This window comes from Lolium rigidum, chromosome 6 (genome assembly GCF_022539505.1).
Source record: "Lolium rigidum isolate FL_2022 chromosome 6, APGP_CSIRO_Lrig_0.1, whole genome shotgun sequence".
NCBI lineage: Eukaryota > Viridiplantae > Streptophyta > Magnoliopsida > Poales > Poaceae > Lolium > Lolium rigidum.
Window position 1 is genome coordinate 258,493,428 of NC_061513.1, and position 16,401 is coordinate 258,509,828.

General features: G+C 41.7%; 3 long non-coding RNA genes across 7 annotated transcripts; all 3 read left to right on the forward strand.

The window, feature by feature from the left end:
• LOC124660912 lies at nucleotides 1-1,228 on the forward strand. The gene is made up of 3 exons (XR_006990026.1): nucleotides 1-71; nucleotides 295-486; nucleotides 1,135-1,228. It is a non-coding gene; the product is annotated as an uncharacterized LOC124660912 (long non-coding RNA).
• LOC124660910 lies at nucleotides 1,224-5,099 on the forward strand. Of its 2 annotated transcripts, none has more exons than XR_006990020.1 (5): nucleotides 1,224-1,288; nucleotides 1,394-1,693; nucleotides 2,479-2,582; nucleotides 4,587-4,698; nucleotides 4,848-5,099. It is a non-coding gene; the product is annotated as an uncharacterized LOC124660910 (long non-coding RNA). The 2 variants fall into 2 exon arrangements; XR_006990021.1 differs by having other exon boundaries at nucleotides 1,244-1,292.
• Nucleotides 5,100-7,965: 2,866 nt separating this feature from the next.
• LOC124660911 lies at nucleotides 7,966-11,392 on the forward strand. Of its 4 annotated transcripts, none has more exons than XR_006990022.1 (7): nucleotides 7,966-8,125; nucleotides 8,210-8,267; nucleotides 9,135-9,400; nucleotides 10,036-10,099; nucleotides 10,342-10,536; nucleotides 11,141-11,254; nucleotides 11,352-11,392. It is a non-coding gene; the product is annotated as an uncharacterized LOC124660911 (long non-coding RNA). The 4 variants fall into 4 exon arrangements; XR_006990023.1 differs by having other exon boundaries at nucleotides 9,152-9,400; XR_006990024.1 differs by having other exon boundaries at nucleotides 7,966-8,116; nucleotides 9,152-9,400.
• Nucleotides 11,393-16,401: the final 5,009 nt, after the last annotated feature.

The window sequence follows — 16,401 nt, forward strand, 5'->3', positions numbered from 1 at the left end:
CGGCGCGGGAGATGGATGCCCTCATCCATGGCTCCGATCCATCCGCCTCAAGCTCCTCACCCGTGTCCGCTGTAAGCTCCCCATGCGAATCTCTCTCCCTGTCCAGACCTAAAAATGCGAGATTTCAGGCCGCGGTGTGCATAACATGGTACTCCGTATGTGTTATTGCTGCTTGTATATAACTGCAAGTTTATTGTATCGCTGAATTCATCTCTCAAAATTTTGTCTCTTCAATAGATCAGTGTCCTTTTTTGTGTGTTCTTGTGTGGCCCTGAATTTCTGTTTTGATCGCAGAGGGATGTTCACCTGGAAATTCATTTGATCCACATGTACTGCATATCAACCAGGGAGCACCGCGGCATGGCGGCTGGACCATGACGGAGCCAATGTGGCCGCCAACTAGCCCTGGCCCTGGGACCTTGATGGACCCCGGTGTCCTCGGGGCCTGGACCATCTGCAAGCGCCACGAGTTCAACCTGAAAACAGGTGAATTGCCCCTTGCTGCAGTGTAGAACGTTGGTGATATATTCATAAGTTTCCAGCATTTCAACGGGATACTTGGTGACAAGTTTTATTGGTTTATCTCTGTGGGTTAAGTGCAGTAACTCTGATGTCCATACTATGGGTTAAGCTTCAGAAAATTTGGGAGATGGATAACAGATGTTGTTGAAGAACGCTGCACTCTCATACACTTCTGGTGTTGAAGAATGTGAATTCAGATAACCATGTCTCATTGAATCTGTAACTAAAACTGAGTAGTCTTCAGAAATGAAACTTGTATAGTAACTGCATTATATGGTTCTACTTAGTTACAACTCTACGTTTTATTAGGGTGTGAGCTTTACATTGGTTTTCACCTACTTTGAGAATCTCCAGTGTGTTTTTGTGTTTTGATAATTGTCCATGGTATACTGCTTATAATTTATGGACATCATACTATGTTATGTATGTAGGTATCTTCTCAAACTATATATGTTTTATACTTAAGTTTTCGCAGATAAACTTGCAGTCTTCTAGCTAGCTTTGTGTATACTTAAGTTTCTAGCTACTGTGTAACGTTGCCTTTTCTGGTGTGATCTAGAGTTGCACAATACATTGTTTGATTAAGCCATATTTACATTTTGCTGTAAACAGATTGAGCAGGAGCAGCTCGTCGGCTGGTGGCGACTGGCGACCACAAATGGCGCTCAAGCTAGTGTTGACGCCACACCACACGCCCTTACTGCTCAGGGCCTCTCCGCCGCCCGGACTGAAAGCCGGGAGGCATGCAAATTACCCTTGCCCCACAGTAGGTCTGCTTGTTTGTTTTTCTACCTTTCGGTGGACTAGACACAACCATGAACATCTTCATTTATGTTATAAACATACTCGTGGCCATGTTTATTTTCGTCAGATGTAGCTGGCCAATAAGCTGCGGCGCTCTTGGAGCCTGCACCGCCCGCAAGCGCATCTAGGTATCGTGGATGTCTCCCGCTCCGGCCGCATTCCCCGTCTCCAAGTCGGCTTCCACTGCCAACCTCGAGTTTGATGGCAACAGTTGTATGGGTGTTTTGTTGGTGGGAGAAAGATAGATTGAGCATGCACAACTCATCGGAAGGTGCCAACCACAGCCATGCTCTTGGCGCTCTCCGCCATGTGCCCTCCTGCTTTCAACCCCGCCCCCACCTAGTTGATGACCCAAGGTCGTCTGAAGGTGATGGACTTTGCTACTCTTACTTCTGTTGTGTGATTGAAACTTGTCCCTTAAAATTGATATTAATAGCCAGGGAAGACTGTAGTAGGGTACATGGTATCTCTGTGTGTTTGCTTATTATAGGTTCTCATAGCAGTGGACAAGTTTGTAGTCCTGGTGTGAAACGACACTGTGAATTTTAAAAATAAAATGTGTCATGTCTTTGGCCGCACAATGGACTTGATGGCATATATGCAGATTTTACTTCTTGTTGCTGGGAATAACATTTTCATCTACGTGGAGGATCTCCGGTGTGTTTTGTGGTTCGATAATTGTCTATGGTAAACTGATTATTTATTTATGGACATGATACTGTTTTATGTATCCAGGTGTCTTCTTAAATGTCGCCAGAGAAAATTTTACCAGATATCACGTAAATATAGTTTAGATAAGTGTGTTGAAGAATCTGGTAAATTTCACAAGATATCACGCAAATTTGACCAGCTTTACATGAGTTTTCATTTGCTTGGAGAATCTCTGGTGTTTTGTGTGTTTTGATAATTGTCCATGGTAAATTATTTATATATTTATGGACATGATACTATGTTATGTATCTAGGTGTCTTCTTGAATTGTCTATATTTGTCAAATAGTGAAGTATTCGTAAATAAATTTGTAGTTTTCTAGCTATTTTTGTGTATACTGTGCTTCATTTCTAAAATTTGCAACATTTTTGTGGTATTGGGTTGGTGGTGCCATTTGTTATTATTATGCTGCTGAGTTAATCATCTTCTTCGCCACATGCAGCTTGTGGTTGCCATCCATCTGGTGGTGACCCGGCACCCTCCTCCTCACGAAGACTTTCACAATGATCGGGCTCCTTCCTCGCCAACAACAAGGCCACGAGAATGGTGAGACATCATTCTCTCTATCTGTACATTGAACCGAGTTGCAGGACGCTGCTTATATGTAAAATGATGCGATCTTGCATAACTTTTAGTGTTGTACGATTGGAACCTGTGACCTTCTTCTTGACCTTGGTTTAGTTAAAACGGGATATTGGATGCATAAATGGAGCAGAAATGTATTGTATAATATACTTATTTAAGATTATGAAATAACCTGGCCAAATTGAAATCTATTCGAAGTAGATGTGAAGCACATATTTGCTACTCCATGGCCTATTTAAATGGACGTTCCTGAACATGGAGGATTGGTGTGCATTTCAATGCATCTACACTACTAGTAAACAAGCAAACTTAATCGTTCTTATGTCCATCCCATTTGGTGCACCCTGCCATATTAGCACCGTCAAATTAACCCACCTAATTAGATCTAACCATCTGCATTAACATTAGATTTATGGGTGCAGTGAGCAATAAATATTGGCGGAGCACGGTCTGGCGGAAGAAAAACTCCCCATCGTAATGGTGGAAACCAAATATCATAGTTATTGAATTTATTTTTATATATGGTGTCCTAGTTTATTTTACTAGATTGGATTTTCCTCTCTAGTGATCAGATACCAAATTGTTGTGTTGACTGTTTCATCTTTTCTATAAATGTGAGCGTAATGTTGAGTTATTACTTATTACTCCCTCCGTCCCGTTTTAATTAACTTGACCGTAAGTTTGCAAAAAATCCCTGTCGTTTTTTACTCCCTACCCGCACGTTCTCGTCGTCAGGAATCAGGCCACCGACACTCCGCTTGACCCAGCCCAACCGCTCCGCTCCATCCCCAATTCTCCCCAGCCGCTCCTCCCTTCCCCAGCTGCGACGGCGTCGATGTGCACCCCGCGCATGGTCCGGGGCACGCACACGTTCAAGATCGCCGGCTACAGCCTCCACAGGGGCCTTGGCGCCGGCAGGTACGTGCTGTCCGCCACCTTCGACGTCGGCGGCTACCTCTGGCGCATCGAGTACTACCCGACGCGGAGATGGAGATGAAGAACGGGGACTACGCCTCCATCTATCGATTGGCGAGCTGGTGGAATGGATCTCACGGACAGTAGATCTTACGGAGTCTGTTTTAAAATTTGAAACTGTATAGGACGGGAATGTAAAAATCAATTTCTGAAGCGTTTTTTCTCCCCCAAGTTAATTAAAAGGGGACGGAGGGAGTATTAGGTAAGGCAATGCTGTAGGTGGTGTGACACTTTTTTCTTGTGATTTTTTCTAATGCTTAGTTGTACTATCATATTTGTTCATTATGATCCGATACTTGTAATTGCTATATGATGGATCTAGCAGCAAGTAGCAGTACCCTCATAGTGGATTTGTTGTTTTGTGTACACCATTTACAACTAAAAAATTCTCCATTCAAATAATACTTTTGTTGATATGTTTTTTGTAGACCCTCTTGCTGGTAATTGTGTTGTTGGAAATATGCTTAATTATCCCCCTTTGTGATTACAAGGATGGATTTTCTTTGTTCCTCACCATTAGGCGTCCATTACAGTCAACAATGGGTGTATTAGTCTTCTGTTAAATTGGATACCATGGCTAAATTAGGATGAGTTATAAGTTGAAATCTTTCGCCTCGATTGCACTTGCTTCTCTTACTTAATTCCAACAAACACATTTACGTATCAGCTATCTTCGTTGTATGCTGCCGAGAGATCTATTTGCAACTGATTTTGTCCTTTTGTTTGCATTGTAGTGTGCATTAGATTGTAGCTAGTATCCATATATCTTTTGACTTGTGTCTTGTCTGTTCATTACCGAAACGTCATTTGAGATGAATTGGCCGGTGTGTGTAACCAACCCTATTCTTTGTTGTGATAATAGAGTTGGGGAACTACTACTCTCTAATATCCTTCTTTCATCATCTCTCTACATGTGTGTCTCGTAGATTACTATGTTTTTTCTGGTTTGCCTCCTAGGTAAGTAACTAAACTATAGGCGTGCTATTTCAGGTCCTGTAAGAAATCATTAAAACTGATTCGTGATACCAGTACCCAGACATTTGGAAGTAACAAAGCAAGATGGTTCAATTACCCGAGCCACATGGAAATTGAACTTATCATGGTAAGGAAGACCAATTGCCTATGTTATTTTAAAAAGTTCCCCATAATTTTATATCTGTAGAGTTCTTTCTAGTATTTTTATGTTCATCAAGTTGATTCGCACGCTATTTTTTGTCGTAAAGATCAACATTGCTGGCTCTTTTCATGCAGTCAACAAAATTATGGTGGATGGGAGGCTATCTTTGTGCATCAAGATGGAGAAGCTTTTTTAAGCGTTGGGGAGGACTTGACAATATTCACGGTGCACTCCAGGTTGAGGCGATGACACAAGGAAGGAGATTAGCATCGGAATTAACATGGTATGGGTCTTTGTTCGTGAAGCATACTTTGGAGGCATAAATCTTTGACCTATCTCCTCGCTCGTGTTGATGGAAAACATCAAGGGATGACCAGGGACCATTTTTTCAGAATGTATGCTTGTGTTGATAGGGGACCTATGCCTAACGCGACATTGTTGGGAGATGCACGATGTTCTTCAGAAGATCCTCTTTCCAACAGCCAAGATGGAGAGGTTCAGTGAGGAACCCACATCCATGACGTAACTTACGTCTCCGTCGTTGCGAGTCGTGGCCTGCTGAGCATTCCATTAGTCATGGATGGACCTCGTCTTCGCCTACTTCCTGCTTCGCCTCTGCCCTGGATGCATGGTTTAGGTGTGAATCTTCTCCTCCTCTCTGTCTCCTCTATGTGCTCCGTGATTTAAAAACTCTGTCATTTTGGCTGCTCAAGTGTCGCCCTGTCAATGCTTTGGTGCATGATTACTCTATACTTTGGAAATGGCCCCGTTCGGGAGTATGCCTGTTTCTCCATCATTTGTGAACAGTGAATTGCACAATTTAATGGTGTTTCTCTTTGGTTTCCTCTCATATTTGTATACAACCATATAATTTAAAGCCACGTTGTTGCTTTTCAATTTACAACCTTTTTTGTACTTTGTTAATGGAATCTCCGAAGATCGCTTCCTTCTATGGATACTCCATAAAATTTGGCATTACAGTTTTATGGATGGGTTAATGAATTTCTTGTCGGAACTTAAACATGGTAGAAATGACACTGTGACTTCTTGTTTTTATTGCATGGTTGTTTTGTTTAGTTTCCCTAATTACTATATATAGCGAGAAATGATATATAAATGCCTGCTTTGCTGAGGTGCGCCAGTTCTGCATTATATTAAAGATAAATTCCCATGGACTTGTATATTCAATAGTTGTGTCAATATATGGTCCGTGCTAGAGAAACAACATCCTTTCATTTTCACAAATAGCTGTGTCAATTTATAGGTTCAGTGATTCTTGAGACGATGAATGGATGTTGTTTTATGTTTCTTGCCATTTTTGTAAATGCTTAGTAGTACTAGTGTGATGGATATAGCAGCAAGTAGAAGTACCCCCATGATGCAAGTATTAATTTCTTGTATTGTGTACCAGTGTGTGTGTGATCGAAGCAAGCAAGCACTCTTAAGCTAGTTTGCAGCCAAAATGACATTTTCTTGTCCATCATGTTATATACTATTAGCTCAAGTTCGATAGGGCTTGATTGTAACGAGTATCCTGAGAAGTGATTCCATCTTGTTTCCTCTTCCTTTTATTGGTAACAAGGCAAGCATGGGTGGCCCAAACTGTGGGTATTGCCCATTTTCCTATTTTTTTGTGCAGTTTGGTGGTTGTTGGATGGATACTAGTCACTGGGACCTTTATCATGTGTGGTGTGTTTGATAACCAGGATATACTATGTATAAAAGCATGAATGTTTGCGAGCAATTTTAGGAAATTTGATCCGAGCTATAGGGGAACAGTAGTGCATTTTGGGTGTCATACTGATACTTCAGCTACAATTTGCATATCGTGTTTATAAGTTTATCTCATTTCTTTTTCAATGCATAAATCAAGTTTGAACGCAACATCCTTGTATTGGTAAGTATATATTTTTCAGTCCTTCCTAAATGTGTTGATAGTGTAGTTGTATGCCGATTTATGTTCTGTTGTTCTTCTTAGAGAACATAAGAAGTTATTAATATAATGTGCTTGCATGGCTATTGCAGTTATGAATTTTTACACGCGGCATAGTTATCTTGGTACTTGATGCATAGCCAGGTTTCATTTTCTAAGGCTGATTTTTTTATGACTGATTTGGCTTTATCATGCACAAGGTTCAAAAAAGCGCTGAACGCTAAGTGAGCGGTGAGGCTCTGCCTAGAGGAACTATTGCTTAAGCGAGCTTAAGCGCCGCTTAAGCGTGCAGGGCAAAACAGGCATATGTAAGCCTAAAATAGGAAGTATGGAATAACCTCACATAGTTCTATGTTGTTTTTGGTCCAACAAGAGGCCCAACAAGATACCTCTTGCTTCACAGGCCGAACAAGACGCATCTTGCTTCACAAGCCCAACAAGAGGAAATACATTGATCCCCTCCAACATGCCCAATAACCTCACGCACGTCAAATAAGTCGATCTCCTCCTGCTTCCCAGCCTTCCCAGGTCGTAGCCGCCACTCACGCATGCCGCCTCTCTCACTTCAATCCCCTCGATCTGGACTGGGAGTGGATGAGGGGAACGAGCTGCTGGAGGACGGGGTCCCTGTTTAGGCGGCCTTGAGGAAGATCTAGAGGGCGGAGACGAAGAGGAGATTGACCAGCGGCGCGGAGGAGCTCCAATGGTGCCGCCTCTTGCTTCTGCCTCGACACGCGAGTGGAATTGGACGAGTACGGGATTCCTAGCCCTAACCCTCTTGCTTCTGCCTCGAAACCGCGCGAGAGCCCGCCTCCACAACTCCTCCTCGCTTTTTCTATCGCTCAGGCCAAAAGTTGAGCGGAAGGGCTCCGCTTCGCTCTAATCTACGCTTAAGCGTACGCTTAGTAACGCTTTTTTGAACCATGATCATGCACATGATTTAGCATGTTATTTGGCTTTATCTTGGTTGCTTTATTCTGGTTGTATGTCTTACTTTTAATTCTGTTTTATATTGATTCAGTAGCTACCAAATTGGAGTATTGATTAAATAGCTATGTTCAGACTCTAAGTATGTAAATTGCATGTTTTTATATGATTGTGATGTTTGTGATCTTGCATGTGTAGCCAAATGACCAATAGATTTTGGAGCACCACATGAAGTATGAAAGGTTACGTTAGGCGGAAGAAAATAAACTGTCCGGCTTTGTCTGCGTGTTGAGGCACATGTTATTTTCGTACTAAAATTCCTACTCCTGGTAGTAGCATTCTGTCTGTACTGTTTTTCATGGTCAAATCTGAATTCATGCCATGCGTTTTCAACAGTCCGATTATAAGAATACCAAGAACAAGGAGAAACTGTCAAGCCGCTCATCTATAGATGCATCTTCCAGTGGCTTCTCACGCAAGGTGGAATGTCTGGCTTCGCTGGAGGAATGTGTGGTGGTATACCTCGAGGTGGAGGTTCTCCCGGTACTATCAGTATGGATGTCATCCTGAATATAAGCGCTTGGCCACTGCATATCTTCCTTTATGCAACTAATTTGACCTTTTGTTGTTGTATAGGAACCTGACCTGATGATAGCATTTGGTGATCCTGTGGTCATGTCGGCTCTTCAAGATGGTATGGCTTCCCTCAAATAGTTACCCGCTTCTTTTATGGTGCAATTCCCTTGTTATTGTAAAAAATATGATAGGATGGCTGTTGGATGCCCTCTTTATTGTTCTAACTTTTGACATCTTGTGTAGTTACATCAGTACATGATGCATGGTCACGGGTTTCTTCATTTTTATGGCTGATTTGGCGGCCTGTAAAATTGTAGCTACTTAATGGGAAAGTTAGAATCAGTAAAGTGCAATTCAAATAAATCAGGGGATGATATGTTTGAGCAAGTACCTTGTGCGCCCGATGGCCTATGAAGCATTTGCTGCATCCATAATATTTTGTATTCATCTGGGACCTCTCTAGATAGTTATGTACATCTAGGACCTCCCTACCTGTAGCCACCACATGTAAGCAGTACTTGTTTAATTTTACACTTGGACTGACAAGCTCAAGTGTGATCCTGGTGGCATTTGGTCTCCATTTGTTTCTCATCCAGGACCTCTCTAGCTAGCTATGTACACAGAATGAACTAGCTCCATCACCTTCTGCTGCATCTAATTGTTTACTTTTCCACTTAGTTTGACATGCTCATGTCTCAGCCATTTCCTTTTAGAAACTGACCCATGACATATGCATGTGTGTTGATATTGGAGAAAATCTAGTGATTGTATTGTGTCTTCCATTCTTTGTTCTGGTTCCGTGCACTCCAAGTCTGAATTATAGGGACGGAGCGTAGTGCAAATTTGGTTGTCTTTCATCCACAATTTTCATATCATGCTTATTAGTTTATTTCATTTTTTAATGTGTAAATCAAGTTGGAATACTTTAACTGCCCTGTATATTTTTTCAGTCTTTCCTAAATGTGCTGATAGTATGTTTTTTCAGCCAAATTGTGTTGGTAGCTGCAAAAGGGAAAAACTGTGTTGCTACTAGCCAAGAAGGAGCAATTGTCAAGCCACTCATCTGAGATGCATCTTCCAAGAGCTTCCCAGGAGGCACAACTGCTGGAATGTCTGGCCTTGCTGGAGGAATTGGTGGTGGTACACCTGGATACAGGTAATATCGGTATGGATGTCATCCTGAATGTAAAGCACTTGGCCACTACATGACAGCATTTGGTGACCCTGAGGCCATGGAGGCTCTTCAAGACGGTATGGTTTCCCTCAAATAGTTCCCTTGTTATTGTAAATAATGTGATTTTCTGGATGTTGGGTGTCCTCTTTATAGTTCTAACTATATATTGAACTAAGCGATTCAAGTTCTTAGAAAAAAAATCTAGTTCGTTCAGTTCCTTTTAGTTTTCTAATTTCTGTTTCCTCAAATTTTGGAGGCAGTGGTGTTGTTTTTCTTGCTATCCTGAGAAATGCTTACTAAAATGTAGACGAACTCAAACCATTCAGAAACTATAAAATTGAGCAGTTCCTACTATTCTTGCATAGAAAGAATTCTGACATGTTCCTTCTCTGTTTCCGATCGAGCTTTGTTACTGTACTTGGTGGCTTCTGTGATGTTTACTAATACGAAGGAAAACTCACAACATTCCAAATTGTTAAACTAAGTGCCTCTGCTTCTAATTTTAGTTGGCCTTAAGTCCTACTTTTGATTATGGTTTGACACTTCTAATTTGGTTAGAAATTTTCCTTTGCTTGGTCCTAAGACAATTTAGTTTGTCTCTGGCATTATTGGTTACTGTTTCTCCCTCCACATTATATGTTTGTGTTGCTTGGCAGGGAAACTAGAAGGCCCACTTCTAATCTTAAAGTGACTCGTTTCTCTTTCAAATTAGGTAAAGGAAGACTTGGACATGGAACACTCTGAATGTTTGCCTTTCTCCCATGTACTTGTTAATTGTGAGTTCTGAACATGACTTGGACTATTCTCCTTCTACTAGTGAAGTGCCTTGGATTTCGGTAACTTGCCAGTTTGACCATTTCTGATCACTAGAGGCTAATGGACATTATCCTTATGCTAGCACTATAGATGATTTTCACAATTCTGATTAGTACCGTATGATCCAAATATTTCCTTGTACATCCAATGAAATTTCTATGTAGAGATATATTTTCCCTTATATGGCCTCTTTCTATTTCAGGTTGTTGATGCCAAGGGTGTGTTGGGCGGTCAAGGCCAAGGGAACATGCTGCAAGACGTAAATGATCACCTACAGCAATAACAACTGTGGTCTCAACCACAAATCCGCATTGTTGAGCCCTGCTCCACCTGGAGCTGCTGTCGGCGTCTTCTGATGACCACATTCCCGAGCAATTGCTATGAGTAACTGAAAAAGGTTGGTAGTGTCAGTATGACAGTTTGATAAACTCAAATAGTGCGTGAAGTATCTGGTGAACAAGTGATTCATGTCCTATCTTTATATTAGTACTTACAAAATCAGTGGTTGTGTTCAAGTAATTTGTATATCATGCTGATAAGTTTATCTCATTTCTTTTTGATTATGTAAATCAAGTTTGAATGCAACGTGCTAAATGTGTTGATAGTATAGCAGTCCTTTGAAAATGTGATGACAGTATAGTTGTATGGCGATTTATGTTTTGTTGTTCGTTTTAGAGAACGAAAGAGGTTGTTAATATGGTATGCTTGGCCACCTACTGATTGCCCTTTTGTAGTTACACCTGTTGACATGTGCCATATTTATCTCACTACTTGATGCATTGCCAAGTTTCGTTTTTATGGCTGATTTGACTATCGTGGGCATGATTTGGCATGTCATTTGGCTTTATCTTGGTTGAATTATTCCGGTTGCCTTACTTTCAATTCGGTTTTATGTTGATTCAATAGCTATGAAGGACGAGTATTAATTCAGTAGCTATGTTATATCTCCATGTATGTAAATTGCATGTTTTTATATGATTGTGATGTTGCTGATCTTGTAGGTGTAGCCGAATCCACAAAAGATTGTGGAACACCGCAGGAAGTATGAAAGGTTACAGTAGATAGAAGAAAAGAAATTTGAGTGTGACCAGCTTCGTCGGCATGTCGAGGCAGAGGTTATTTTCGTACCAAAATTCCCGCTCCTGTTAGGAGCATTCTAGGCATACCGTTTTTCATGGTCAGATCTGAATTCGTTTCATCTGCTTTCAGCAGTCCGATTATAAGAAGGCCAATAAGGAGCAGTTGTCAAGTTGCTCATCTAGAGATGCATCTTCGAGGGGCTTCTCAGGAGGCACGCCAGGTGGAATGCATGGCTTCGCTAGAGGAATGGGTGGTGGTATGCATGGAGATGGAGGTGCTCCCGATCCCGATGTCCGCATTTGGTGACCGTGAGGTCGTTGCGGCTCTTCCAGAGGGTACAATTTCCCTTAAATAGTTCTTCCGCTTCCTTTATGGTGCAATTCCCTTGTTATTTTAAATGATATGTTATGTGTTGGCTGTTGTGTCCCCTCTTTATAGTTCTAACTTTTGACACCTGGTAGAGAGTTACATCAATACATGATGCATGTCCAGGGGTTGCTTCATTTCTATGCCTGATTTGGCTTTGTCATTATGGGTATGATTCAGCTCGTAATTCAAACCACCGTGTACTGAGTTGCTAGAATGTGCTCTAGTAATGCATTTTTTTTACCACAACTTATCCTAGCAGCGAGATTTATTCCCCACCAGATGCGTGAGTTGTTTTAAATTTCATATGCTTTTCCTTGATCATTTTAGATGTCTGGAATGTATTGATAATACATTTTTTTTTGGGTAACAACAGTGTGATATTACCATGTTATATCTTGGTAGCATACCACCATCTGTATTGATCTTCCTTTTATATATATCTTGAAGATTCATGAAGTTCTGCATCTGCTTGTTACTCACCGTATTTGGTTATATCCTTGACATCATATACGCACTAATTTGTGTTTCGTTTCTCTCAACTCGGATGATATGTTTGGTACTTGTGCCTTGTTGCTCTTTTATACAGCACAAGCATACTGTATATCCTTTGGGTGCTTGAATAGGCCTTGAGTTGTTTGAGGAAAGGAAATGTAGGCCTGGATGGTATATTTCCACTAAATACTTGATAGTGGCAACAATCCCAGTTGAGTTTAGTTTCTTGCTTTACCAAGTATCAATCTTCCACTGTTAGGATAAACTATGGAGTCGATGTGATTCATTAGAACCATATGTTTGTACCTTGGAAGAGATGAATTTCTGAAAAATCATCAGGGTTCACTCTTTGCTAGTAGCCTAGAACTAGTGCTACCGTCTTGCTGTTTCATTACATGTCCAGTTGCCATCTTTGCTGCATGGGCAATGTACCATATGATCGCTGAGTTGCATATGATTTTCCTTTTAGATATGGGCATTTTCATGTAGATGGTTACTCTGACATGTACCTCCGATGTGGCTGCAAAACTATATCTGTACAAGTTATAGCTTTTTCTTTTTGTCATTCTTGGCTAGAACTACTACTCCCTCCGATTAAAATTAATTGACTTCATTTTGTCTAGATACAGATGTATCTAGTTAACAAACGCATCTAGGTACATCCGTATCTACACAAAGTGAAGTCAATTAATTTGAATCGGAGGGAGTACTATTTTCATGCTATTTCAGTCTGCCATCTTTTCTGATGCATGTCCAGTTGCCTTATGTGGAGGTGTTACTTTCTCTTGTCCGTAGTCATGCTGGTGACAAAGGAGGTGTGCTTGTTAAACCCATGGCAGTTGGAGGCGATGGAGCAGCAGGTTGGCGTGCCGCTTGTGAAAGTGCGAATTGGAGGTGTACGTCGGAATCGCCCGGCCGACATGCTTTCCTCGATGATGTTGCTTGTCGTTGGTTAGCTCAAATGCTGGCCTAGAGCATCTTCAACAGATGGAGCAATTATTTATTCAGTTTTACCATTTGATGTTTGTTTTCTAGAGACATGAGCTAGATTATTGATGTCGTGGACCTGGTGCGTTGTCTTTATTTTAGGTTTATAAGTTACATGTAGATATGTTTTTTCTATGTACTTTGGCAAGCCAGATTTGCTCCTGTCAAGTTGTCGTGGTCCATGAGTTGTATTGATACAGAATTTTAAATCCAAATACAAGTTTTTGACAATGTTTCTTATTAATTTGTGTTGGATGCCTGGTTTCTTACTTAGGGCGCCTGTCATGGTGCACTCCTGATATTTCCCCATGAAGGAAATTATGTAGTAGTACATGCTTGTCTTGAAGCGTGTTTGGTTCATAAAGACAAAATGAACATCTCAAGGTTTGGTAGATGTACTAAGCACTTGATATTCTGAACCTACACTTGTATTGCATGCTTGATTTCTTGTGTTGATAGTCTTTCTGCAAACCTTTTTTGTTGCATCAATCTTGTGTTTTGTTCATAAAGACAATCTAGATAGTTGCCCTGGGGATCTTGTTTGAAAAACCATAGGATATATGGCCTGTAAGTGTTGCGAGATTGAACCGTTTCTGACAACAGCGGATCCTGGAGGTAGTCTAGTCTTCCTGCTCCTGTTCCTAGCACCTTCCCTATTGCATCTCTCACAACAAAGCCCCAACCCCCTGATGAGTTTTGCTCGTAGAAGCAACCATGCACATCCACATTCACCTTCAGGGTATCTCCGACAGGAGGCTTCCACTTCTGTATTGTCTTGTTTTCCACCTGGTTGGTTTTGGTGAAAAACTCCTTGTACTATCTTGCTGAGTTGCAAATCTGAAACAAACTTTGCCCTGCAGCATTGATTTTGTTGCGTGTTTTCCACTAGTTCCTCATCAGAGAAATACAAAGCAGCTGATCATCCTCTCTTAAGGCATAAATGCTCTCGGTCTCTCGGTGTTGCACTATCCACCCATTTGACCCTGTGTTCCTCCAGCTTAAGTTCTGACCATACTTTATTGACATATTTGCATTTTAAAACAAATATCCTCCATCCTCGCACAATCTATGACAGACTGGGCATCTTGTATGAAGGTATATGCCCCTTCTACTGATATTTTGCCGTAACGACAGGCTGTTATGAGCCATACGTCAGCGAAATTGTTGTACAAACATTGGGCATGGAAGCTTCCATAGGGTTGGCCAGTTGAACCAGTGTTTATTTTACAGATGGCTTGAGCCTGGCTGGCCTGCTTCTACTTCTTTCAACAATCTGCTTAGTTTATAAGTTGTTCTGACTGTAAACTTCCCTTTTATTTCTTAGTGCCAAGCCCATTCATTATTCATGTCCTTAAGGGGAAGCGCCATGATCAGATAAGCGTCTTGCTTACAAAAAAAATGATTGTATCAATTGCCTGTCCCATTCCCCTGTCAATGGATCGATCATGTCATTCACAGTGGAGATAAGTGCATGACGACGTGGTGTGATTGGACAGAGAGACCATTCTCTTGGTTTCTTGTGTTGATAGTCTTTCTGCAAACCTTTTTTGTTGCATCATTCTCGTGTCTAAGACAATCTGGATAGTTCCCATGGGGATCTTGTTTGAAAAACCATAAGATATATGTTCTGTAACTGTTGCGAGATTGAACCGTTTCTATTCGATAATTAATATTTTATCTCCTCTGAAAATAAATGGCTTAGCATTGGTATCTGGAATGACGGAAGCGATCCGTTGATTGGTCTGGTACATGCATCGGCCATCGGCTCTACTTCCCTTTGTTCCCTAAGATGAGACGTTTTGGAATGGAAGGAGTAGAAAAAAGATGGCATAGTATATGAAACAAGAATAGGAATATTAAGACATCTCCCTTTCTGGGCCTTGTATTGCGTTGAGAGGAAAAAACGAAAGAGAAAAATACCTGTCCCATAAATCACGGCCTCCCAATTAAGGTTGTTGCTAGTTTCAGAGGCAATTAAGTAATTGCCCGCTCCTACCTAAAAAAAAGTAACTGCCCGCTTCCGTCCTTTTTTGCCTCTCCTGAAACTGAGGGCCATGGAAACAAAAAATAGTGACAAACCAGTCAATATAAGGCATTTCCTACGTGATTGTTTTTACGGGATTAGCTTACGGGAGGACGTGGCTGTAGTGGGTTTGTTGCAAATCGGTTAGGCCCCCATGATTTCAGGCCGGTGATGGCTCCACAGATCCACATCTCAACCCGTAAGAATTTTGGGTAAGAAATTTCCTGTAAGTGTAGTGTTATTGTTTCTCCGGCATGTATTGCGTTGAGAGAAAACAAAACATATCAGATCCGCCGTACCCTCCTGATTTCACGCGCCCCGAATAAATAAAATCGAAAAAATATTGTCTCACAAATCACGGTCTCCCAGTTAAGGCTGTTGCTAGTTTGGAGGGCGATTAATTGCCTGCTCCCGTCTGTTATGCCACTCCCCTGAAATTGAGGGCCATGAAAACAAAAAGTAGCGGCAAGTTAGTAGGAGATGTGGGGATGAAAATATTAGTGGCATCAATTATGATAATTCGAACGAAAACTGATCCGTGACCGTGGCCTCGTGTCTATAAATACGGAGAGGGGCAGAACCACCGCGTGCGGCTGGCGCGTGCGACCGACTTAGACTTTGACTCTTGCTCGGAGAGGAGAGGAGAGAAGAGAACAGACTGTGCGGTATGGCCAGATGGCGGCAGCGTGCGGAGGGCGACGCGATGCGACCAAAAAGATTGCCGGCGTCCCTTCCCGTACACCAGCAAGCAGCAGGTAATTCATCTAATTCATCTTAGCGTCTCCGTGCAAGCCTTGTGCTTCTTTTTCTGTTTTCTTCGTAAAGTATGCATTATGGTAAAGTAAGTGCACTTGAGAACCGTCTTGTAACTAGCTGAATGCGAACCACATTGTCTATGCCCGAAACCTACAGCTCGGAATCTCTTCACACGCTATCAAGAATCTCTTCTAGATTACTCTGGTAGCATTGTAGAGCTCTAAACCCCCAGATTTGTCGTTGTGTGGCTAGCTCTCCTTGTCTTTTCCACGACGTCAGATTTCGAATTTTCTTCCCCTCGATCCATCATCCATGCCGAGTTGCCCAGAAGCGATGGACGTCCTCACCGCCACAGCCACCGCCATGGATGCGGAGCAAACCCTCGCACCCGTCGCCACCCCACATTCCCCCGTCGCCACGACCATAACCACAATGGAGGGTGCAGCTCCGTGTGGGTCTCTTAGGCTATATTTCACAGAATACTTATTCACTGTTGAATGGCATAGTGAAGTGCTTATATATATCTCTTTATGATTGCAATATGTTTTGTATCAC